Source organism: Dama dama, chromosome 27 (assembly GCF_033118175.1).
Source record: "Dama dama isolate Ldn47 chromosome 27, ASM3311817v1, whole genome shotgun sequence".
Taxonomy (NCBI): Eukaryota; Metazoa; Chordata; class Mammalia; order Artiodactyla; family Cervidae; genus Dama; species Dama dama.
Genome location: NC_083707.1, coordinates 54,041,374 through 54,066,083, shown reverse-complemented (window position 1 = coordinate 54,066,083; position 24,710 = coordinate 54,041,374). Strand labels below are relative to the sequence as shown.

Genomic DNA, 24,710 nt, shown 5'->3' with positions numbered 1-24,710 from the left:
AAACTAGTCAACAGATTTCCTTGTCCACCTAGCAACCTCCTCCTAGCTTCATCTCATCCATCAACATCTTCTGACACCTCCCTCCATCTACTCCCACGGTGTTCTGCACATATGTCTCCTGTGGTCTGTGCCTCATGCTTCGTTATAACTGTAGGTTATGTGCTGTTTCCTCAACCAGACTGTAATGTTCATCTTTACATGATGGCACGGTGGTCAACGCACCGCCACAGTTCAATAACTGACTGACTGAACGGATGCTTCCTGTAACTTCTTTTGAATTATTATTCTTCCCCAGATGGCATTGGTTCTGATATGTCTATGCATCCTCCTATAAAAAGAAACAGGCTAACAGGTCTAGACCATAGGTGATGAGATACAGGAAAACCTATGATCTGGGTCTCATAGTTCTAGTATCAATTATCATTTGCTTTATTTATTTATTTATTTACTTATTATCAATTCAGTCCAAATTTTAAAGGAAGAAAAAAATAGCCTTCATCTTCTCTAAGAAGACTTCTTTATCACATGTTGGGATAAAAATAAATAACTAAGAACTCTGTCCTGAAATTAGTTAGGAAAAGTAAAAAGCAATATTAAAAACCCATATCTGATAATCATCTTGAAGGGATCCAATAAAAGTTGTCTAAGAGATGTAGCCATGGCTCAAAAACTTACATGAATGAAATCAATCTATTTTATCATTGTAACAGTCACTTACTGTTTTATTTTTTAAGAATAGTGCAGTGGTTAACAGTAGAGACTCAGGCACATTGCTTGGCCCAAATTCTCTTGAGAGATGTTCACTGGATATTAACTAAGTCAGACTGAGTCCTCTAGCTACTGGATGCAACCACTATTATCTCTCGCCTAGAGTACTGTGACAGCCTTGGAAATGAGCTCCCTTTTTGAGGACTCAGGACTCTGGCCCTTCAGGATGATTATTATCTAGCAACCCAGAAACAGAGGACACCAGACTGGTTTACTCCTATCTTCAAGGCACCTGTTCTTTTAAAGACTTGCTTTGCACTCAGTAAATGCAAATGAACTTGATTATTAGCAGAAGTAAAACACAGAAATAAAGGTAAATCTATTGAGGAAATAACAAGTGAATTCTTTCTTTAATCATTATTGTTTTTAATTGAAGTATAGTTGATTTACATTTCACTAGTTTCAGGCAAACAGCAAAGGGATTCAGTTGTACATACATGTATATGTCTATTCTTTTTCATTATATGTTATTAAAAATGTTGGCTATAGTTCCTTGAACTACACAGAAGGTCCTTGTTGTTTACCTATTTTTCATATAGTTCAGTTCAGTTCAGTTCAGTCGCTCAGTCGTGTCCGTCTCTTTGAAATCCCATGAACCGCAGCACACCAGGCCTCCCTGTCCATCACCAACTCCCAGAGTTTACTCAAACCCACGTCCATTGAGTCGGTGATGCCATCCAACCACCTTATCCTCTGTCATACCCTTCTCCTCCTGCCCTCAGTCTTTCCCAGCATCAGGGTCTTTTCCAATGAGTCAGCTGTTCGCATCAGGTGGCCAAAGTATTGGAGTTTCAGCTTCAACATCAGTCCTCCCAATGAACATCCAGGACTGATCTCCTTTAGGATGGACTGGTTGGATCTCCTTGCAGTCCAAGGGGCTCTCAAGAGTCTTCTCCAACACCACAGCTCAAAAGCATCAATTCTTCTGTGCTCAGCTTTCTTTATAGTCCAACTCTCACAACCATACATGACCACTGGAAAAACCATAGCCTTGACTAGACAGACTTTTGTTGGCAAAGTAATGTCTCTGCTTTTTAATATATTATCTAGGTTGGTCATAACTTTCCTTCCAAGGAGTAAGCGTCTTTTAATTTCATGACTGCAATCATCATCTGCAGTGATTTTGGAGCCCAGAAAAATAAAGTCAGCCACTGTTTCCACTGTTTCCCCATCTATTTGCCATGAAGTGATGGGACCGGATGCCATGATCTTAGTTTTCTGAATGTTGAGCTTTAAGCCAACTTTTTCATGCTCCTCTTTCAGAAACTTTCATCAAGAGATTCTTTAGTTCTTCTTTGCTTTCTGCCATAAGGGTGGTGTCATCTGCATATCTGAGGTTATTGATATTTCTCCCGGCAATCTTGATTCCAGCTTGTGCTTCTTCCAGCCCAGAGTTTCTCATGATGTACTCTGCATATAAGTTAAATAAGCAGGATGACAATATATAGCCTTGACATACTCCTTTTCCTATTTGGAACCAGTCTGTTGTTCCATGTCCAGTTCTAACTGTTGCTTCCTGACCTGCATACAGGTTTCTCAAGAGGCAGGTCAGGTGGTCTGGTATTCCCATCTGTTTCAGAATTTTCCAGTTTATTGTGATCTACCCAGTCAAAGGCTTTGGCGTAGTCAATAAAGGAGAAATAGATGTTTTTCTGGAACTCTCTTGCTTTTTTGATGATCTAGCAGATGTTGGCAATTGGATCTCTGGTTCCTCTGCCTTTTCTAAAACCAGCTTGAACATCTGGAAGTTCACAGTTCACGTATTGCTGAAGCCTGGCTTCGAGAATTTTAAGCATTACTTTATTAGCGTGTGGGATGAGTGCAATTGTGCGGTAGTTTGAGCATTCTTTGGCATTGCCTCTCTTTGGGATTGGAATGAAAACGGACCTTTTCCGGTCCTGTGGCCACTGCGTTTCCCAAATGTGCTGGCATGTTGAGTGCAGCACTTTCACAGGATCATCTTTCAGGATTTGAAACAGCTCAACTGGAATTCCATCACCTCCACTAGCTTTATTTGTAGTGATGCTTCTTCCTAAGGCCCGCTTGACTTCACATTCCAGGATGTCTGGCTCCAGGTGAGTCATCACACCATCATGATTATCTGGGTCATGAAGATCTTTTTTGTACAGTTCTTCTGTATATTTTTATATAGTAGGTATCTGTTAATCCCAAACTCCTAGTTTATCCCTCCCCTCTTTCTCCTTTGGAAACCATAAGTGTGTTTTCTATGTCTGTACAGTCTATTTCTGTTTTGTAAATAAGTTCATTTGTATTACTTGTTTAGATTCCACATATAAGTCATATCATATATTATATCATAAGCATACCTAATTTATAATATGATATAATATAAATAAATTTTCAGTAAATAAATTATGAGTGACTTAGGTAACCTTATACTTTTTAATATTTGTATATCTGACCCTAACTTGCTCCTGCCTTCCATTATTGTAAGGCATGTGTATACATGTATATTGTATACATGTGCTTTTAGGTTTTTGAAAAACAAGCTGAGATGCTTATAAACTCAAAGATGAAACTGAATTCAGAAATTTTAGCTACCAAATAAACTTCAGTTATGACAGCATCTCCAACGCCATGCTGCACCCATCATTATGACTCAGAGAAAGGCCTCTCCTATATGTTCTTGGGAGATAGTGTTCCAAGAAGCTTACAGTTTCCTCCAGGGTGACAAGTAAGTCGCCTCTACAAGCAATTGCCTTAGAAGGATTTCCTTCCAGTCATTTCCTCTAATCAGGAGGTAAGACTACATTAGACACTTTTCCCTTTCAAGTTTTACACATGAAAACATTCACTCTTAATGAAAAGCTGTATTAACTTTTATGCTGAAACATACTTCTATTTGTAGCACAAGCCTTCAGGCTAAAACCAATTCCTCAAGACCGATTTTGCCAGAGAGAAGAACATCAGAATTCCCAAAGCCTCTTTCCCTGAGCAGTTACATGCTAGAATTATGTCTTCAAAAATTCCAGGGGCCTTGAGTTCTTACCTGTTGTCACTTTCTGCCTCTAGGCATGAAGAGAAGCAAGTCATCAAGGTGGAGAGGCAGGTCACTTTTTTTATTTAGCAAAGGACTTGCAGGGTCTTCACTTCAGCATCACGTGCAATAAGGTTGAAATGCCACACAGAATCTTAACATGGCCACTCTGTACGGATGATATGTTAATTTCTACACATATATTTTTATAAGCGAGATGTGCAAGAGAGTATGTAGTATACTAACTTTTGTCCACGTGCTTAGTCACTCAGTCATGTATGACTCTTTGCAACCCCATGGACTGTAGCCGGCCAGGCTCTTCTGTCCATGGGGATTCTCCAGGCAAGAATACTAGAGTGGGTTGCCATGCTCTCCTCCAGACCTTCCCAACCCAGGGATCAAACCCAGGTCTCTTGCATTGCGGGCGGATTGTTTACAGTCTGAGCCACAAGGGAAGCCCATATTTGCCCAAGTTGACTTAAAAAACAGAGTAGGTAATAAAACTGATTAACTTAGGGAACAGGGTAGGGAGAACTTTACAGATGGGGGAACAGTGGAGGTTAAGGCTTCTTGGTGTAGCCTTATTGTTTGGTTTTGAATCAGCAGCACAATTTATTACTTATTCAAAATTTTAAGAGGTCTCATAGGAAGACAAGGTCCCTCAATAATATCTGTTTGCCTTAGATTTGAAAATAATTGTGATGCCACTTTGTTCTCTGGTTTTGTATAGCAATAACATAATTCAATATCCATCACTTCCAAGACATGCTTCTTGTGAAAAAAGACCACAATTAGATTATGGTCATGAGTACAAACCTAGATAGGATTTATGGAAAACAAAGACCAAGTTTTTAATCTAGATATTTTTGTCCTGAATTTCTCAGTTCTCTTTCTTCTAATGATAAAAATGCACCAGAAATAAAATTTCTCTCTAATTCATTATTTATATCACCAATTAGTAAAAAACCAAAAAACACCCATCTAGTGAGAGCCTGAAGAAGGCAATGGCAACCCACTCCGGTATTCTTGCCTGGAAAAATCCCATGGACGGAGGAGCCTGGTAGCCTACAGTCCTTGGGGTCTCAAAGAGTCGGACACGACTGAGCACCTTCACTTTCAGTTTTCACTCTCATGCACTGGAGAAGGAAATGGCAACCCACTCCAGTATTCTTCTTGCCTGGAGAATCCCAGGGACAGAGAAGCCTGGCGGGCTGCCGTCTTTAGGGTCGCACAGAGTCGGACACGACTGAAGCGACTTAGCAGCAGCAGCAGTGAGAGCCTACTATATTTCGATGCATATATTCAAATCTTACAGATGATGGAAACCGTGGCTCAGGACATTTCAGTGACCTGCTCACTCTGCTAGCCTAGCATACATGCCTGGGCTTGGTTTGATTAGAAAGCTCCCACTCTGCTCAGAGGACCACTTAGCCACTCCAAAGGCATCATTCTACTTGAAAGCAAGTCATATGTTAGCTGGAAATGTTCCACTGCTAAGCTGTGGAAAGTCAGGCAGGCATCTTATAATGACAAAAAGGAGAGAAGGTTCTTATTTCTTTTCCTGCTCTAACATCCAGATGAGTTATGCTACATTGCTGCTTATGATGAAAACAGGCTCTGGAAATGTGCATTAGACAAATGATCTGACTGTTAAAATGTTTATCCAATGGATGGAAAGGATGTCTTATCATTTCCTTCCTGACCCTGCGGCTCTATAACTCTGCTTTGACATTCAGGCAGTTAGGAGGACAGTGCCTATGAATCACTTCATTATCCAGAGCACTGGTTAATAAATGTGTAAGATAAAATCACTCTTACGTGATGATCCTCAATATTACTGCCTCATGTAGAGTCAATCAAGTAACTGAACTTTAATAGTATTAAGCATGGGGTGAATTCTCCCTCTAGACATGTGAAATTGCCACCAGATCATACACAAACCATAAAAGACAAAAAGAGGTAAAAGGGACTGTATCAAATTAAAACCTACTGCTCTTAGTAAAAAAAAAAAAAAAAGAAACCAATGAAAATAAAATGACAATCAAAACTAAACACGCTCTCATCATACAATCTGGCAATCATGCTCCTTGGTATTTATTCAAATGAATTGAAAATTTATGTCCACGCAAAATCTGCACGTGGATGTTTACAGCAGCTTTATTCATAATTGCCAAAACTTGAAAGCAACCAAGATAACCCCTTAGTAAGTAAATGGGTAAACTGTGGTACATCTGACAATGAAATATTATTCAGCATTAAAGAGAAATGAGCTATCAAGCTATGAGAAAACATGGAGGAGACTTAACTGCATATAACTAAGGGAAAGAAGCCAATCTGAAAAGGCTAGATACGAAATGACTGCAACTATATGACCTTCTGGAAAAGGCAAAACTATGGAGACAGTAAAAAGATCAGTGGTTGTGGAGGTCTGAGAGGGCAGGAATGAATAGGCATAGGACAAAGGATTTTTACGGCAGTGAAAACAGTCCTCATGATACTGTAACAATGGAGCTAAGTCGTTATATTTTTTTTTCATACCCACAGAATGTAAAACAAGAGCGAAGCCAAAGGTAAACGATGGACCTGGAGTGACAGTGGCGTGTCAGCACAGCTCGTCAACTGTAACAAATGTGCTACTTTTGGGGAGGATGCTGAGGATGGGAGAGGGGCTATGTGGGAATTCTTGGTACCTTCCTCTTAACGTTGTGGTGACCCAGAACTGCCCTAAAAACTTGTCTTCTTTTTAAAAAAGACATAGAAGGAGAGAACATATCTGTAATATGTGTATATTACAAAGGATTTGCATCCACAAAACATGGAGAACTCTTACAACTCTATCACAAGCAACTCAACCCAAAAGTGGGCAAAAGATCTGAATAGACACTTCTCAAAGGAAGCCAAACAAATGTCTAATGAGCCCAAGTAAAGATGCTCAATACCATTTAGTCTGTCAGAGACTGGTTTAATTTGATAAGCAAATTAAATTTACAGTGAGATACCACTACACACCAATAGGAAAGTTTACATGAAAATATTAACAATATCAGGTGCTAGTGAAGATAAGGAGAAACTGGACCTCTCACACATTTCTGCTGGAAAAGCAAAATGCAACAAACCCAAAGCAAAATGTACCCTTGTCACATAGCTCAGCAACCCCACATAGGTGCTCAGCAGGAGAAATAAAAACACATTTCGACACAAAGTCTTGAAAATCAAGGTTCATCCCAATTTTATCATCCTCCCAAATGAAAACTATCTAAATGTCCATCAATAGGAGAATGGATAAACAAACTGTAATATATTCATAAGATGAAATACTACTAAGAAATTAAAAACAAAATCTTTAACCACCTCTACATGCAAGGACCTGGGCGAATTTCAAAAACATTCCATATGAAAGAAGCCATATACAAAAGGGTACATACCGTATGATTTCATTTAGATGTAATTCCTGATAATGCAAATGAATTTACAATGACCAACAGCATATCAGAGGCAGTTTAATCCAAGACGGGTTGCAAAAGAACATCAGGGAATTTGGGGGGTGAAGATAGTATTCTCTATCTTGATTGAATATAAAGGAGAGTACATTTGTCAAGACCCATTAAGCTGTAAGTATAAAATAAGTCTTTGTTTTCTGTAAGTACACCACAACAAAGTTGTTTTACCGGAAAAAAAAAAGGTTTTTGTCCAGGTTAGACTCTGTCATAAAAGATGCAGATAAAAATATTTTTAAATCTTTAAAAAACATGGTGAATGTGTTTATGTTCTAAAAAATGTTTGAGGTAGGGATATATTATGTAAAATTCTGACTACAATGACTGGGATATAGTAGGTTGTCAACAGATACTAATTTCATTCTTTTTTTTCAGTTGTGTTATGTGGAAGATATAAATAATGTCTTCAAAGGCAGTCAACTATAAAATAGTAAGAACTATATGGGAAAGGACAAGATTATGAGTCAGTGGTTAGTCATCGATGAACAATTAGAAGAGCTTAGTATTTGATGAAATCTTTTCCCTCTTGTGACTTTTAATACGACCTGAGTTTCAGAATGTCCTTGCTGCTAACCTTCCTAACTCTGGCATCTCTCACTTTTTCTTGTACTCATTTGACTTCTAGTACACAACTCCTAGGGGGCGTCCCAGGTGGTGCTAGTGGTCAAGAACCGCCTGCCAGTGCAGGAGACATAAGAGACTTGGGTTCAGTCCCTGGGTCTGGAAGATCCCCTGGAGGAGGGCATAGCAACCCACTCCAATATACTTGCCTAGAGAATTCCATGAACAGACGAGCCTGGTGGGCTACAGTCCATAGCATCACAAGAGTCAGACGCGACTGAAATGACTTACCGTGAACGCACATGCACATTTTCTATATTACACATAATATTTTTAAGCAAATATCCTTGCTTTTCAATTTTGTCACGAAAATTCACTTGCTTAGTCTCCTAATAAACACATACTGAACATTACTGGCCAAGCAATATGTTAAGTGTTGGAAATAGAGATTATTATGCACTCATATTCTAGAAAAAATATCAAATACAGCAATGAATTTATAATGGTGGGACAAACACATCATGCAAAGTGTGTGGGCAAGGAGAAAGATGATGTCAAGATAATATTCCAGATAAAGTTCAAAAGAAAATTTTGATCCATCCATTCATTATCTAATCTAAAATTCAATCTTTATTTATAGTATCAATTACAGATCATCCACATTCAGATACATAGATGGCATTACATTTGATTACAGAATGAGAAGTAGGTCACAAGGATTTTATCTGCTTAGGTATTTCCTCATTGCAATTTGATGTAAAAAGGTAATCTATGCCAATCTGTTCCCTTTCTTTTGGCCAAAAAGGGAAAATAACATTGGGAAATAGTTCAAAATAGTCATTACATCTTCATCCATTTGAAATCTCAAATGTTCATATTACCTCCTTGGTCAGTGACCTTCTATATGACGTTTCCTTTAAGAAACTGTCAATCCTCCATGGTTCTCCTGTACCTAGAAAATCCCTCCTTATCCTCTACATCCTGATTTATACATCACTTTCTTAAAGATGACTTTCTTGACTGCATCCCTTCAAATACATACCCAGCTCCAATCCCAACAGACTAGGAAAGAGTTTCCCCTCATATGCTCTCATGATACTTCTTCACAAAACTTACAGAGTTTGCAATTAATTATTACTGTGTTTATTTTCTGCCTTCCTTACCCCTGCACCCTCTATATGGGCAGATACTGTTTCCATCTTATTTGTACAATAGGCACCTAACAGCTATTTGTTTGATAAGTTAAATTTACATTTACAAATTTGCAATAATGAAATTCAGGGAACTAATGCTTTCATTTTGTTAATGAGAAATCCAAGATAAAGCAGTTCTCTGTTACATAAGTAATTCTCACAATTTTAAAATAGTATTCTAGTTTGATAGTGTTTCTTTTCCTTCTGCACTACTGAGCCTTCGTGTAAAACCTAGGTTCTGTTTAACATAGAAGTTACTTTCACAGAAATACGTGTAATTCCATTTTATCATAATTAAGCCCAGAAAAATAAAATGCTATGTGAAGCAAAAGGCAAAATTTTCCTTAGATACTATGGTTGTCCTGTTTCTGTATTGACCCTCCTCTTGTTTATCAGAAATATTCACAACATCCCAGCTCTTATGCTTTCCTAACTGAATCAAATTTAGTAATTTGAATGATACATACTTTGGTATGTATCATTGTGTGCACTGCTCTAAAGTGCGTTGCTACCAAAATATATCATGTATCACATAATTATCCTGTTTTGGCATGATAGTCTTTCAGTCTTGTCCAGCTCTTTGCTGCCCCATGGACTGTAGCCCACCAGGCTCCTCTGTCCATGAGATTTCCCAGGCAAGAATACTGGAGTGGATTGCCATTTCCTCCTCCAGGTAATCTTCCCAACCCAGGGATTCAACATGCTTCTTTTGCATCTCCTGCATTGGCAAGCAAATTCTTTACTATAGAGCCACCTGCGAAGCCCTGATCACGCTATATAACAAAGTCTATTTGGAGAGCAGTCCTTTACTATTGAGTTTTATTTTTAGATGGTTATAAATTCTGTCACAATTAAAAGTGTCAGAAAATTTTTCTGAAATTTGAAAATAAGGCAAAATGGTGAGGAACTTAACTGTTTCGCATCATAAAGGGTCAACGGCTGCCTAAGGATTGTCTAGGCAGGCACAGTGCTATCTCAAAGAAATTTCCATGAAGACAGAAATGCTGCCCAGTACAGGAGCCACTTAGTACTAGCCAGTAAGCCAGTACAACCACCAAGCACGTGAGAAGTGGACAGTGCGGAGCTTAAATTTTAATAGCCATATTTGGGACTTCCCAGGTGGCATAGCAGTAAAGAATCCACCTGCCAATGGAAGAGATCCCTGGACTGGGAAGCTCCCCTGGAGGAGGAAATGGCAACCCACTCCAGTATTCTTGCCTGGCTAATCCCACAGACAGAGGAGCCTGGTGGGCTACAGTCCACGGGGTCACAAAGAGTCAGATACAACTGAGCATGCACGCAAAGCAAAAAAAAAAAAAAAGAATTTAAAGAGTTAGTGGCTACTTTATTACACAGTAAAGGTTTAGAGAAACCTGCTTATTTGTCTCATTTTTTATTATTAATTGAAGCACCTAGATTTAGTAAAATAACTTGTTAATTTGTAGAATTTTATCCATTATATATACCAATAATTTTGCCCAGTGGAGCAAATAAACCCAAAGACTTATGACTTGTTGGATATTAGCCCATTTTTAAATCTGATGCAGGCTTCCCTGGTGGCTCAAATGGTAAAGAATTCTTCTGCAATGAGGGAGACCTGGGTTCAATCCCTGGGTTGGGAAGATCCCCTAGAGAAGGGAACAGCTACCCACTCCAGTATTCTGGCCTGGAGAATTCCATGAACTGTATAGTCCATGGGGTCACAAGAGTGGGACACAACTGAGTGACTTTCACATATATATATGTAAATCTGATGCAGTAATTTTACTTTCATATATCTTTTTAAATTTCTCTACATATATATATATATATATATAATATCTCACATTTTCTCCAAAGTGACCATAACATCTGGTTTCCTTATTAAATAATAAGTTATGTGAAATTGCTGACATTTGTTCATTTTATATTTTCCAGAGAGGCATGATTATAAAATTAGACTTTAGCAGCTTTGGAGGTCACCCTTGAAAGCCCTTAAAATTCACTTATAAAATTATTTTTTAGATTTCTCAGAGAACACCTGATAATCACAAAGATTTATTTCTTTATAAAAGTGAAAAAATTGCTAGAAATAATTAGGTTTGTTTGGCAGTTTCATAGTTACTAATAAGTACAACACTGTTATATAAGAGCTGCAAGGGAAGAACTACAAAACCAAATAGAGACTCAGACTTCTTTAGCCTAATTTGCATGGATAAAATATTAATAAAAGTATTTCAGAAACTAGATGCTTTGGAGGGAAGGCTCTGGAGATTCTTCGGTGCCTTCCATAATATGTTCTTATTCTCAAAGAGCGCATTGGTCAAACCATTATGAAAGCCTATTAAATAATTCTGTTCCCCTCTTCTTCTGACGTCCTTGGTTGTTGTCATAAATTGACCACAGCCAATTAGTCTCATCATCAAACAGCTCCCTGTTTCTTGCTGCCTGCCTGAAGGCTCTGCTGTAAGCTATGGGCTTGAATTGGTGTCTTCAACAGAGGAGGTCAGTCCTAGAGCCTCGTATAAGGACAACACCAAGTACTCTTCAAAGAGCAGACCCTCAGGGACAGGCTTCTAAACCCACATGGCTTAGACAACTTTCCCAACCTCTCAGATAGTAAAAAGGTTATTTTCAGCACACTAGGGACCTCAGCAAATTTGAGGGACCTCTAAAAGAGAAGGTTTCACCTAAAAGTAAAGGTATTGCAGGTGAAATCTAGTGGAAAGAGTCTTCTGGGGTTGGTTTCCTAGCCTCATGGCAGAAGAGGTACTAAAACAAAATTCTAAAAGTTCAACTTAAGATTCCTTAAGAAAATTTCCAGATGGAAGTAAATTTTGTGGCATTAGTGGCTGCTGAACACTGTAAGAACTTATATTTGCAAAGCAAGCACTAGAAGGCGTCTACAGTAAATTACCACTCTTAACACACCTTTGGAAATAATCAAGGCGAAGCTATGCTCCAATACAATCTCACTTACAAAAAGCTGATGGGCTGGACTTGGCAAACAGGCGTAGTTGGTCAATATCTGACCTAAACCACAGACATGAGGCAAAATGATGGACAGAAAGTACCTTCAATAATATATTGGCCCTGTCTAAGAAAGGGGATTTAGTTCATCCCACTGTTTAATACTGGTTAAAAAGCCTAGATTTAGTCAAGTTACTGCTAACTTTTAGGTTTTTGTCTCATAGAAATGCAAATAATTTTTGTCTGACAAAACAGATAACCCCAAAGATTTTTTTTTTAAACTCCACAATCTTACCCTAACACTTCTTTTTAAAATTGTGAATATATCCTCTGTTTTTTAAATGCTTTTCAAATTGGTCATTACATGTTACTGATATCCTTCATTAATTAATGAATTAAATAAAATGTATATACATACACATTCAAGCAATGGATATGTATATTAGTTTATAAATTGATATGCATATAAATTTTATAAATATATAAATTTAAGAATGCAAATTCTTATACATAATCCATTTTATATTTGCCAAAAAGTTGTAATTTTACATTTTGAAATTGTACTTTAACAAACTATATGCTGATACAGCAAGTCCAGTTGAAAAATAAAACCATGGTTTCTTGCGATCTGACCACTTAGAACTTCAGGATGGTCATCTCTAAACTGGAGGTGGTAGACCAAGATTTCTAAAGTCCTTTCTAAACTTCACTTTAAATATTCTAAAACTGAGAAGTTTGAATACATTAAAGTTTAATATGTTGAGACAGAAATATTCAATATTTCTTATTGAAAGAAAGAAGCTTTAACTTTCTGAAAAGAACTTGAACAGACTTGGAATATACTATCTTTTAATTGCACAACAAGAGGGATCCATTCAAAATGAAAAGGCACCATTTAGATGATCACTTAGGCAGGAGTAATTGCTCTTTAATTGAGCTATTTGTTCTTTAGATATATAACTTTTGACATACGCATACAATGATACAAGATTTATATCTTTCCTAGAGTTTTTTTCTTGTCAAGACAAGAAATGAGGTCATTCGTTATCAGAGTATATGCTACGCTCAGACAGAAAGTCTCTCTGCCCTTTTCAGATTGAGAGCAAAGCTGCTATGGATCTGAAATGGAATTTTGATCTAGCTAGAAATTTTGACAAATAGAAAATTGAGAATAATTTAAACTTTTCTAAAGCATAGCATTAAAATGGTCTGTCATGTGCCATACAAAGTTCTACATTCCAAGATTTTAAAAAATATATATTTATAAAAGAAGTGAAAAGCAAGATAATAATTAAAACAACATATATAAAAGGATAAAATCTACAGTATTTATGATGCAGATGAATCATTTTGGGATTCCATTGATAATGGATTTGGTCTGTATTTATTTTACGGTGATTGAAATATTTCTGTATTAAAAATATAGGATATTGCAATATAGACCAGTTATGAGTTAACTGCAATCTTGAGAATGAGAATTTACCCATAGTTATCAGAGTAAACACAATAGAAATTTGGCCTCAGAATCGGGATTGTGGACTTATTATAAACCGATGATTTATTTATTTGGTAATCATGTAGATGTAGCTCATGGAATGTGTATATACACATATATATGTATATATACACAAAATGTATACACTTACATATACACACATACATATACCTGTGGCTGTTTGTGTGCACGTATGTATTTTAGGGCTGCACACTGATGAGATGACAAAACTCCAAAAGTGATTAGATGTGAGTCACTCCAAGTGTCAAGGAACTATCCTGTTCATCAAAGAACTCGCCTCTTGGCCCTGAGCTTGTACCCTGCGCCATGCACTGTGAGATGCCACATTCAAATCACTGAACTTCTCAAGAAGCTGCGGCTGACACGCCAAGCCCAGGAAGCACAGTCCCACTAGGGGACGTGTGTCTAAGTTCCTTGGGTGCGGCCATCTCCGTCTGGCATTCCCTGGGAGGAACAGCGCCTTAATCAATCCCCATCAAGCACCGTGTTGGTGGTTTCTGAGGAGATGATGAAAAATCTCCCATGAATGCTTCTAACAAAGCTCCTCAAGGAGACTTGGTCATCTGGGAATTTCAGGAGCAAAGCTCTTTTTTTTCTGCTGTTTGTGGAAGTGCTCTTTTCTCCTTCAACCATGTGATACAGAATCACCAATTTAAAGGAAGGGGCACAGGGGTGATAAAACAGCCCAACACTTGTTTATTTGACTAGATACTCCAAGGAGTGAGTTCATAAAGTTGTGAGAACACTTCATAAGTTATTATGGAAATTTAAATTTGCCCTGGACATCCAACATGTTACCTCGTCCTTCTCAAAACTCTGTGATGGAAAAGTCATTGTTCTCAAAATTCTGTAAAGTTTTTATCAAGGGGATGGAATTCTCCACATGTCAAGGTTTAAGAATGACATAGAAAGGATTTAAATTGTGGTAGGTCTGCGACAGTCTACACTTTTTCTATTATAGCACGTGCTCCCCTCTCCTTGGCTGCCGCTTTTACTGGGGTCCCTGACAATACATCACCTTTTCAGCAAACCTTCTAGACAACCACATCTACAAAAGCCACCAAGTCATTCTTTACCACAGCACTCTTCTCATTTTCATGTTAGTAACTATCAGATATATTCTGGTTTATCTGAAAGAAGTTATAATGATAATTTTAAAAGAACTTTAATAATCATGTGTTTCCTTCATAATAATTGCTTGTTGCCTATTTCCATTCACAAAATGATGGAATGATAGAGACCATGAATGGTGGACATATCTTGTTTACTGGTCTAAAGACTGTACCGGGCGTACATTGAAAAACCTATAAATAACGGTCTTTAAAAAGAGGACCCAAAAAAAAAAAAAAGAGGATCCAAAAATATTAAATCCTTTGCCAATAAAATTGTATACTGATTCTAAAGCACAGACTAGAGTTATTACCTTACATGTGGAGGAAAAACAAAGCTCATTTGCAACTTAAACACTTATGAAACCATGATTAATATCTGTCATGTTTCCTTAGAGTTTTTAACTTCTTCCCTCAAATAAAAGACCTAGGGGTAGGGAATGAGCGTATATTAGTGGTATCTCACAAAACAGTGGCAGATTTTATTTTCTTGACTCTAAAGTCACTATGGACAGTGACTGCAGTCATGAAATTAAAAGACTCTAGCTCCTTGGGAGAAAAGCTATCACAAACTTATATAGTATATTAAAAAGCAGACACATCACTTTGCCAACAAAGTCTGTATAGTCAAAGCTATGGTTTTTTCAGTAGTAAAATATGGATGTGTGTGCTCGCTTCGGCAGCACATATACTAACATTGGAACGATACAGAGAAGATTAGCATGGCCCCTGCGCAAGGATGACACGCAAATTTGTGAAGCATTCAATATTTTTTTCACTTAAAAAAAAAAAAAATATGGATGTGAGAGTTGAACCATAAAGAGCACCGAAGAATTGATGCTTTTGAACTGTGATGTTGGAGAAAACTCTTGAGAGTCCCTTGGACTTCAAGGAGATCAAACCAGTCAATTCTAAAGGAAATCAATCCTGAATATTCACTGGAAGGACAGACAGATGCTGAAGCTGAAGCTTCAATACTTTTACCATCTGATGCAAAGAGCCCACTCACTGGAAAAGACCCTGATTCTGGGAAAGACTGAGGGCAGGAGAAGAGGGGACAACAGAGGATGAGATGGTTGGATGGCATCACTGAGTCAATGGACAGAAGTTTGAGCAAACTCCAGGAGATAATGGAGGACAGGGAAGCCTGACGTGCTGCACTGCATGGGGTCATAAAGAGTTGGACACAACTTAGCGACTGAACAACACAACAACACAGTCACACCAGTTCCAGTTGTGAGAACCAGTAGGGACAATTAATGTTTGGATGAATCAGTTTATCAACACTGCATGACATGTATTTCATATTATCAGTGACCCTTTTATACCCAAAGGCTGCGTCTCATCTATTTAAAAGCTTTCTGCACCTACAAACATTTCTTTATTTGTAAAATCAATTTCTATAAATAACAAGATCTTTGCTTTCAAGAAAAGCTTCTTCTGAAAAAGTGATTATATGGATAATCGCTTACCTCTATTGCCAAATTCCAGCAAAATACATAATTTATCCCTCTTGTTTTCACAGATGTAACTTCTATGGACATGGCCTGCCATCGATACCCTCTTGTAGCCTTTCCTTTAGGTCTTTAATAAGGGAAAATCATAATTAGATAGCAAATAAATTCTCAAGTTACATGTAATTCCTATTTATTGTGGCTTGCATATGTGGCCAACAGATTCTGAAAAACTCACGTTAGTACTGTAATCACTTTTCAGGACAAATTGAGAAGGATGACTTGTCATTTCTTTACATTGGTTTCAATAAACACAAGGAGATCAAACCAGTCAATCCTAAAGGAAATCGATCTTGAATATTCATGGGAAGGACTGATGCTGAAGCTGAAGCTCCAGTACTTTGGCCACCTGATACGAACAGCCAACTCATTAGAAAAGACCCTGATGCTGGGAAAGATAGAAGGCAGGAGGAGACGGGGATGACAGAGGATGAGATGGTTGGATGGCATCACTGACTCAATGGACATGAATTTGAGCAAGCTCCGGGAGATGGTGAAGGACAGGGAAGCCTGGCATGCTGCAGTCCATGGGGCCGCAAAGAGTCGGACACGACTGAGTGACCGAACAACCACAAACACAAAGTGCTTCCCACTGGAAGTCAGCCCCCAGGTACATTTTCTGTGGCTTCTACTAGGAGACATCTTTCCTTACTCAAAACACAGGTGCTCAGAAAACCAAAACAAAAGTAAACTGAGCTGATGTGTCTTCTCTCTCTTTAAACTAGTTTCTTGTAGGTGGTTTAATATGTAAAAGCTATTTTTTATTTCTTTCTTAAATGTCTTACTAAGCACCATTTCCATACCGAATATACTATATTCTTTAGAAAAAAATTCACATTTCTGTGGGCAAAATTGGTATAACCAGATTTGCTATCTGCTGAAGCTCTTTAAATAAAAATGTGTATTCAAAATCAATCTTTTAGAAATCTCTACCTTACTTACTTAGTAAACGTAGACAATATTGACATTCACCTGGATCTCCTAGGCAGGGAGACTTCTCAAGGACTATCATTATTCTCAGCGATAACATCACCAGGTTGTCACTACTTTCACACTAACAAATTAGTTTCCTCTTTGGCATTTTATTCTTCAGCTTAAGCTCCACTGGTTTGCCAGCAATTCAAGATTTCGGTTGAGCGCTGTCTTTAATATGTTCAAGCCAGTGGACTCAGTTTTAGAACTTAAATTCAGGAAGAAGGTTCAGGTTCTAAGTATCAAATTCCCAATAAGATCTGTATTCTCAAGATTCTTCCCCCTATCATCACTGAATTCAAAGAGTCTTTAGGCCGAACATGTAATGAAGTTATTTAAAAATCACTGATGATAAGACATGCATGAGTATGACATAAAACTGAAGATCAAGGATGCAAGTTCTATGTTGGGCAAGAATTTTCAAACTAAGTATTAATTGGAAGAATTGAGTCAGCATTATGAACTTGGAATATAGAAAATGTTTTTAAAAGAGGGAGATATTTTATGACGGAAAGTTCACAGAGCTATCCAGAATTTTGTTATACCAACTAAAAATAAACCTTCAAAGTGACTTTTGCATCACAAAATATTGAAAGGTTATTACTAACCCCAATCTGATTTCCCTAATTTCCACTAGAAGCAAGGCATTATCTTCAAAAAGATTTTCCCTACTTAAGAAATACTACATAGCAATATTAGCATGCTATTTTTATATACTTATATTCATTTGCATTTAGTGATGTTGCAAGTTATTTAATATACACATTTGTAATTTCTGTTACATTTTTAGAAATATGGGTAGCATATTTATGGAGTAAATATTCAGTCAGAATGTTAAAAATATACAAAGTATGGAAAATAAAAGAAGACTTAATTTTTCCCTCCCTCGTATACTCTGTCCCTCTTCCTTCTACAAAATAGTTTTATGACTGTTTTCAAACATTCAGTATGTAAGTAATTTGATATCTCAGTTAAGGTACTGCAATATAGAAAATACAATGTACTTAATTTTTGAACCACTAAAAGTATTTTTAAAACCATTTTCACTGAAGTCACTTTTTCACTATTGATGAATTGCCTTGTCTTAGTTTGATATTTTATTTCCTGAAATAAATTAAATGACACTGTTTACTTTAAAATTTTCTATGAGTTGACCATTAATAAAACTCAACATTTTATGGATTTATAAATATGTCTACTTACTACATTTTGGTATAAGATTCCTAAATTTGATCTAATTTCTAAGATAATTATCTAACCTGACAATTTGAAAAGGCTTTAAAGTTTTCAAGGAGTTTTTAATGCATAAAATTGGTACAAAGCCCTAAAAGAGCAACTCCAATTGATTCATAAAATACTTAAACAGAATGTCCACTTTTCTCTGTACAGTCATCTTCATTTTAGGTTTTCTAATAGCAAACTACTCCCTTATCACACATAACCAGATTTATTGTCGAACAAGAAAGGGAATCCTAGATTTTTTTTTTTTATGTCTCTGTGTGTAACCTGCTAATTGGAGTATTGAGTATAGTAAGGTCAAGAGAAAGCAAACTAGAATTTTCTTCAATGGCTTTTCCCTGAGAGGTACAGAATGGTTCCACAGCTTTCTGGTAATCCACATTTAAGATAAGAGTATTTGAAACTGGAAATAAACCAAGCATAACAAAGACTCCTACACTGCACCACCGCAGCGATTAGCAAGGACCATCTTTGAGCTCTGAAAACAGAGAGCAGCCTGCAGCCCTGAGGAGAAGCTCTTTCCCAAGAAAACTCTGTTGCAAGCCCAGCTTCTCCTCTGGCAAACCCACAGACTAGAGGAGGGAGCCACAGCCACTCCAAAGTGGAGTTTCAGGCCCATCATTAGGGCTTTCTGTCACCGTCTTTGGCGCTGTTCCTTCATGAATGAAATATGCAGATGGCATCTTTCAGTGGGGCTCCTTCAGTGAGGAAGAAGAAGGTCAGAAGACACAGTTAACACAGCCAGCACATTAGAAATCTGTGACCGATGTACTTACACCTCCAAATGCCTCCAGATCTCAGCCTCTGGAAATATCTAGCCCATTTCTTTATGGCACTGTTGCTTGCATCAGCTGTGGAAATTGACATAAAATAATAGAGTGAGCCAACAAGTGCTGGACCGCGTTTCAGAGCATCAGATTCAGGGAACACTAAAGGCACATTGACGGTGTCCAAAATCTGAACGATAAATAGCAAGTAAATACCTTCCGATCCACCAGAAGGGGGAGGGACGCTGCGCGGTGACCGCCGCTGCCTGCTCGCTTGTGCGACCGCGGAGGCGGCTCAGCCCCTCTGCCGGGCGGCGAAGCGCGCGGCCTGTGGGCGTCTGGGCGGTCCTAGCGCCTGGCCCAGGTTAGCACCCGAGGTAACCCAGAAGAGCCTCCCTGCTCCTGGTGATTCTTCCAGCGGGTGTCACCAAGGGTTTTTCAGGGACGTCAGCTCGTTAAGCATTAGGGCATTGGGGGTTTGGGTTTGGGAAAACTGATCAGTACACAGGATCGTTCCTGTTTCCAGATACTGCTGATGAAACCAGGGCGGCGGCGGGCGGGGGGGTGGGGGAATAAAAATAGTACAGACGATCTTGTCTGTTAAATAAAATGTGCTGTTGAAAATGTTAGAGTCAGAGGGCTTTAAGAAAGAAAATAAATCCCCACGTATACTATTTTGAGGGCCACCCTTGTCTTTCACTCCCCACACCTCCCTCCGCCCCAGCCCTGCCAATATTTAAAATGTAAAGGGGAGTAGAGAATTTTTTAAAGCTTGATAAATCTTTTCTTTTCTTACCATTTGCAAAAAATATTTGTTACAGGCCTAAAAACTCCATGGGCTTCCCTGATAGCTCAGTTGGTACAGAACCCGCCAGCAATGCAGGAGACCCTGGTTCCTTTCCTGGGTCCGGAAGACCCCCTGGAGAAGGGATAGGCTGCCCACTCCAGTGTTCTTGGGCTTCCCTGGTGGCTCAGCTGGTAAAGAATCCGCCTGCAATGTGGGAGACCTGGGTTGGATCCCTGGGTTGGGAAGATCCCCTGGAGAAGGGAAAGGCTACCCACTCCAGTATTCTGGCCCGGAGAATTCCGTGGACTGTATAGCCCATGGGATCACAAAGAGTCGGACACGACTGAGCGACTTGCACTTTCACTTAAAAACTCCGTGTTTGGTGTATTCTGTTTAAAAGTCTCAAAATAAATGCTAAGCAAATGGAATAGAGACCTCTAGAAGCCTATTTTCTAAGAGACGCCAAAGTACAAAACTCCCAATAAACACCACCCTTCATCTTTCTCTATTCATCTGCCCCACTTTTTTTCCTCTGTAGCACCTTTTCCCATACGACATTCTTTTTTTTTGTTTTAAATTTAGCTATTGTCTAAGCCCCCCACCCGCACCCGGCCACTGCAGCATAAGCTCTATGAGGGAATCTGTTCTATTTACTTTGACACAGTAATTCTTTGAGAGCCTGGGAGATTACTTAGCACATAGTGGGTTAGTTGCTCAGTCGTGCCCTACTCTTTGCGACCTCATGGACTGCAGCCCACCAGGCTCCTCTGTCCATGGGATTTTCCAAGCAAGGCTACTGGAGTGGTTTGCCATTTCCTCCTCCAGGGGATCTTCCTGACACAGGGACCGAACCTGGGTCTCTTGCACAGCAGGTAAGATTCTTCACCGACCAAGCTACCAGGGAAGCCCAATCCTCCATAAATAAATACTTGTGGAAGAATGAACTAGACACCAAGAAATTACACTCAAATAAACAAGTACAAAAGTTAATCTCTTAACTGATTAAATTCAATTGGTAAATCTCTCTGAGCAGCTGTTTTATTTAAGGAGTTGAGTTTATATTTGCCTTCAAGAAGCTTATAATTTAAATGTAGAGAAGAGATATTAATCTATGTATGCAATCAAACAATTATGTGTGCATATACTTGCCATAATGGAGTAAACAATATAAGTCCAGATGTGCTATTCTTGCTAGGGGCTTCTGTTTTGACATTATGAATACAGTCTTCAGCCAGGGAATTGGGTTTGAGAATTCAACACTGATTTCTCCCCTCAAGTATAGAGTTTGGCAGGCAGTAGGCAGATTGGTTCGGTAGGGATCAGAATCTGGAAAGTGAACTCCAGTAAGATTTATTAAAAGAATAAATACAGGTACTAACACAAGTTGCAAAAAGTTGGACACAACTGAGTGACTAAGCACAGCCCAGCAACATAGATGACAAGAAGGAGGACAGGTAAGTGGGTGCTGCAGGCCCTGCATCAAAGCCTCAGGGAGTCAGCAGGATGGTCCAGCATCCGTCAGGGGGTGGCTGACTTTTAAAGCGGTGGGGAGGGCCCCTCACACCTCATGGTCAGGAGGTCAGACCATTCGGTAAGAAATGGCAGCCAGTAGCAAGCTTCGGGCCCATGACAAGGTTTGCTGGTAAGGCTGAGGCTCAGAATTCCAGAGGCCAAGACAGGAGAGACAGAAGATGGAAGGTCAAAGTCATACTCTCCCATGGAGCAGTCAAGGCGGGGGGTTTCTCATAGGAAAAGTACACACCCAAAACGCTCAGGGCCAGACTGACCCCCCCAGCAAGGGGCACTGGTGCTTTTTAAGATCTCAGGGTCTGGAGGTCAATCAGTCAGACTGATCTCAAGTCACACGCAGGTCAAGCAGCTGAGACTGTGTTTGGGGGAGAACTGCCTGAAGAGAGAGGCAGGCAATCATTAGAGTCAAGTGAAGCCAGAGTCATTTTGCCTCAAGGAAAGATAGATTGCTTTTTGAGCCCACAGATTAAGATTCACTTATCCATGGTAGTTCTCTCCACTTCTCAGTTCAGCATGTTTTCTGAACTGAGACTTTGTTTTAAAGAAGAAGTTGACTAGCAGCAAAAGGGCTAACGTACCCTCCAGAGATGCTGGTGAGAACACAAGGTGTGTGGACATGACCACAGCAGGAAACTGCTGGTTGTGGCTGGTACAAGAGGGAGGCAATACCCCTCCATCAAGCATCTCTTTGTAGCCACTGATTTCTGTGCGTTGGAAAGCATCCTGGGAAATGATGCGCTTGTGTCCATGGTCGGGCCTCAGAAAAACACTGACATGTCGTCTCTGTATGATACAAGTGGAGGAAAGAAGAGTCGGACTGTTGTCACTATATACATAGAAATTTATAAAGATTAAAGACTCAATCAACATAAAATAAAAAAATCTTCATCTAGCTAATATAGGGAAAAGCAGAGAATATATCTTCTTTTGATAAAAATATGGAACATATATCAAAATTGATCATGCACTAGGTCATAAAACAAGTTGCAAAAACTTCTAAAGAATCGATATCACATAGACCATGTTCTCTGAGCAGAGTGCAACTGCATACATCAGTGATGAAATGATAAATCAAACATTCCTATACAGTTGACAAATAGAACCACACATTTGAATAATTCACAAGTCAAAGACAAAATGAATACATGAAGTTAAAAATCATTAGAAATAAAAATACTACATGCAGGAGGCTATAAAAACATGCTTAAAAATACATTTAGTCTTCAGTTCTTATATTAACAAATAAAAAGTCAGACAATTAAGGAGATAAGGATGTTATTATTAAAGAAGGAGATAAGATGTTATTAATAGAGAATAAATCAATGCAAAAGAAAACAAATCTATACCACAGAAATATAGAACATAAAGAACCAAGAAAGCCAACAGTATTTTTTAGAAAGTTAAAGGATAAATATTTGGTTAGAATGGTTAAATATAAAAAAAAAGGCAAAACACCCATTTAAGAGCACTTTAGAAAATAGGTTTTTAGTTTCTTAAAAATTTTAACACACATTTATCATATAACCCATCCATTCCACTCCTAGGTAGTTTTCCCAAGAAAGATGAAAACTATACAAAGATTTGAATATGAGTTTTCATACCTTTAGTTGCAATAACTGAAAATGGAAAACAAGATATTTTGTATCAGTCAAGAAATAAATAAATTGTCATATATTTGCCTAGTGGGATAAAACTCAGCAATAAAAAAGGAGTTAACTTATTGATATATGCAACAATATAGATGAATCTCAAAATCCTTACGCTAAATGTAAACAGTCAGACAAGGAAGGGTACATATTTTATTATTTCATTTATATATAAAATATGAGAAGATGCAAATTATCTATAGTTACAGAAATGAAACGGGCAAAGGGCAAGAAGAGATTGTTGGGAACGATGGATGATGAATATGTTTATTATCTCAACTATGGTGATGGTTTTATAGAGTTTACAGAAGTCAAAAATTCCCTGTTAGGCCGAGTCTTCAAGAGGCAGATCCCACGAAAGGATCAGATTGTAAGAGAGCATTTGGGGGGGGAACCTGGGAGGAAAGAGGTGAGGGAGATGAAGGAGCCTGGGAGAGCCATGATACCACCGTACCGTTTGTGGGAAACAGAAAAGCAGGATGAAAAAGAGGAAGGTCTTGGACAGGAGTATAGTTCTGAGAAACATTGGCCGGGCTGACATGGATTTCTCTGGGCCATCAGTCGAGTCTTGCGTCGCAAAGGAAAGGGTCTTAGTTCCCTGGGGCACTTGGTCACTGGGTGGGAGCCGCCTGTGGGAAGCATGACGTTGGCCCAAACGCAATGATGGATTTCAGAGCACAGAAGTCAGTGCTGGTAGCTACATACTCTCCTACAGTAGATCTGAGAAGGACATTCCCATGGCTATCCCCTCATCAAAGTAGACAGTTTTAAAATGTGCTGTTGACTATATGTCAATTATGCCTCAATAAAATTATCAAAATGAGGAACCCAATAGTGGACAAAGCAGAAGTTGAACGTAACAATAGGACACTAAGGACAACTCTACGCCCAGACGTAGAAACTCGGAAATGGACAAATTCCTAGAAAACGCAATTTACCAAAACTGATTTTTTTTAAAAAAACAGGAAATCTAATTAATTCCAGTATTATGAACGACATTAAAACAATTGCTCTAAAATTCGGTAATCCTGTTGATGGGATGATACCTGAGACATATATACAAGAATGGTCACGGCAGCAAGGTTTGAGTAGTACAAACTTGAAAATTTTAGAGTCATGAAAAGAAGATTAGGTAAACCAGTTGTGCTCTATTTACACAAATAATAATACACAGAATAACAAATGTATAATCTTACACACAACCAAATTTTGAAACATATGTTCAACTAAAAGCACAAATCCCAGAAGAATAAACATGATACTGTAATAGAGACTTTAAAATAGAACTAAACAATATGTTGTGATGAGCTATACATTTTAAAAAGCCAAGAATTCACACTTAGCCTAGTGATCATTTCTGAGGTGAAGTGGTGAAGTAGTATGTGCAATTTCATAGTAATGATCTAATTCTTGGGTTTGTGGGCATTCACTATATCTAATGCTTTTTACCTTACATGTACTTTATATTAATTCTTGTGTGTAGCAAATAATGTATATAACATATATTCTTGAAACAAATAAAAGAGAAAAGTCCTATTTCACATAGAAGAAATAATATGTGGAAAGATACTGGAGCAGCAAGTTGGAACAATAATGTGGACCAAAGGAGAAATAGCAGGTGAGGTGAGGCTGGTAGTGGGGGAGACGGGGACAGTTCGTGGGTG

At 38.4% G+C, this 24,710-nt stretch overlaps 1 protein-coding gene and 1 non-coding gene across 2 annotated transcripts in view; one reads left to right on the top strand and one right to left on the bottom strand.

Moving 5' to 3' along the window:
• RAB27B (RAB27B, member RAS oncogene family) overlaps nucleotides 1–19,167 on the bottom strand; it is a 169,880-nt gene extending 150,713 nt beyond the window's left edge. Inside the window, exons 1-2 of the mRNA XM_061131397.1 lie at nucleotides 19,093–19,167; nucleotides 16,064–16,175 (exon numbers count right to left, since the gene is read on the bottom strand). The gene's annotated coding sequence lies outside the window, so the exon portion shown is untranslated. The remainder of the gene's footprint in view (nucleotides 1–16,063; nucleotides 16,176–19,092) is intronic.
• On the top strand, nucleotides 15,259–15,365 carry LOC133047905 (U6 spliceosomal RNA). The gene has a single exon (XR_009690907.1). It is a non-coding gene; the product is annotated as a U6 spliceosomal RNA (small nuclear RNA).
• Nucleotides 19,168–24,710: the final 5,543 nt, after the last annotated feature.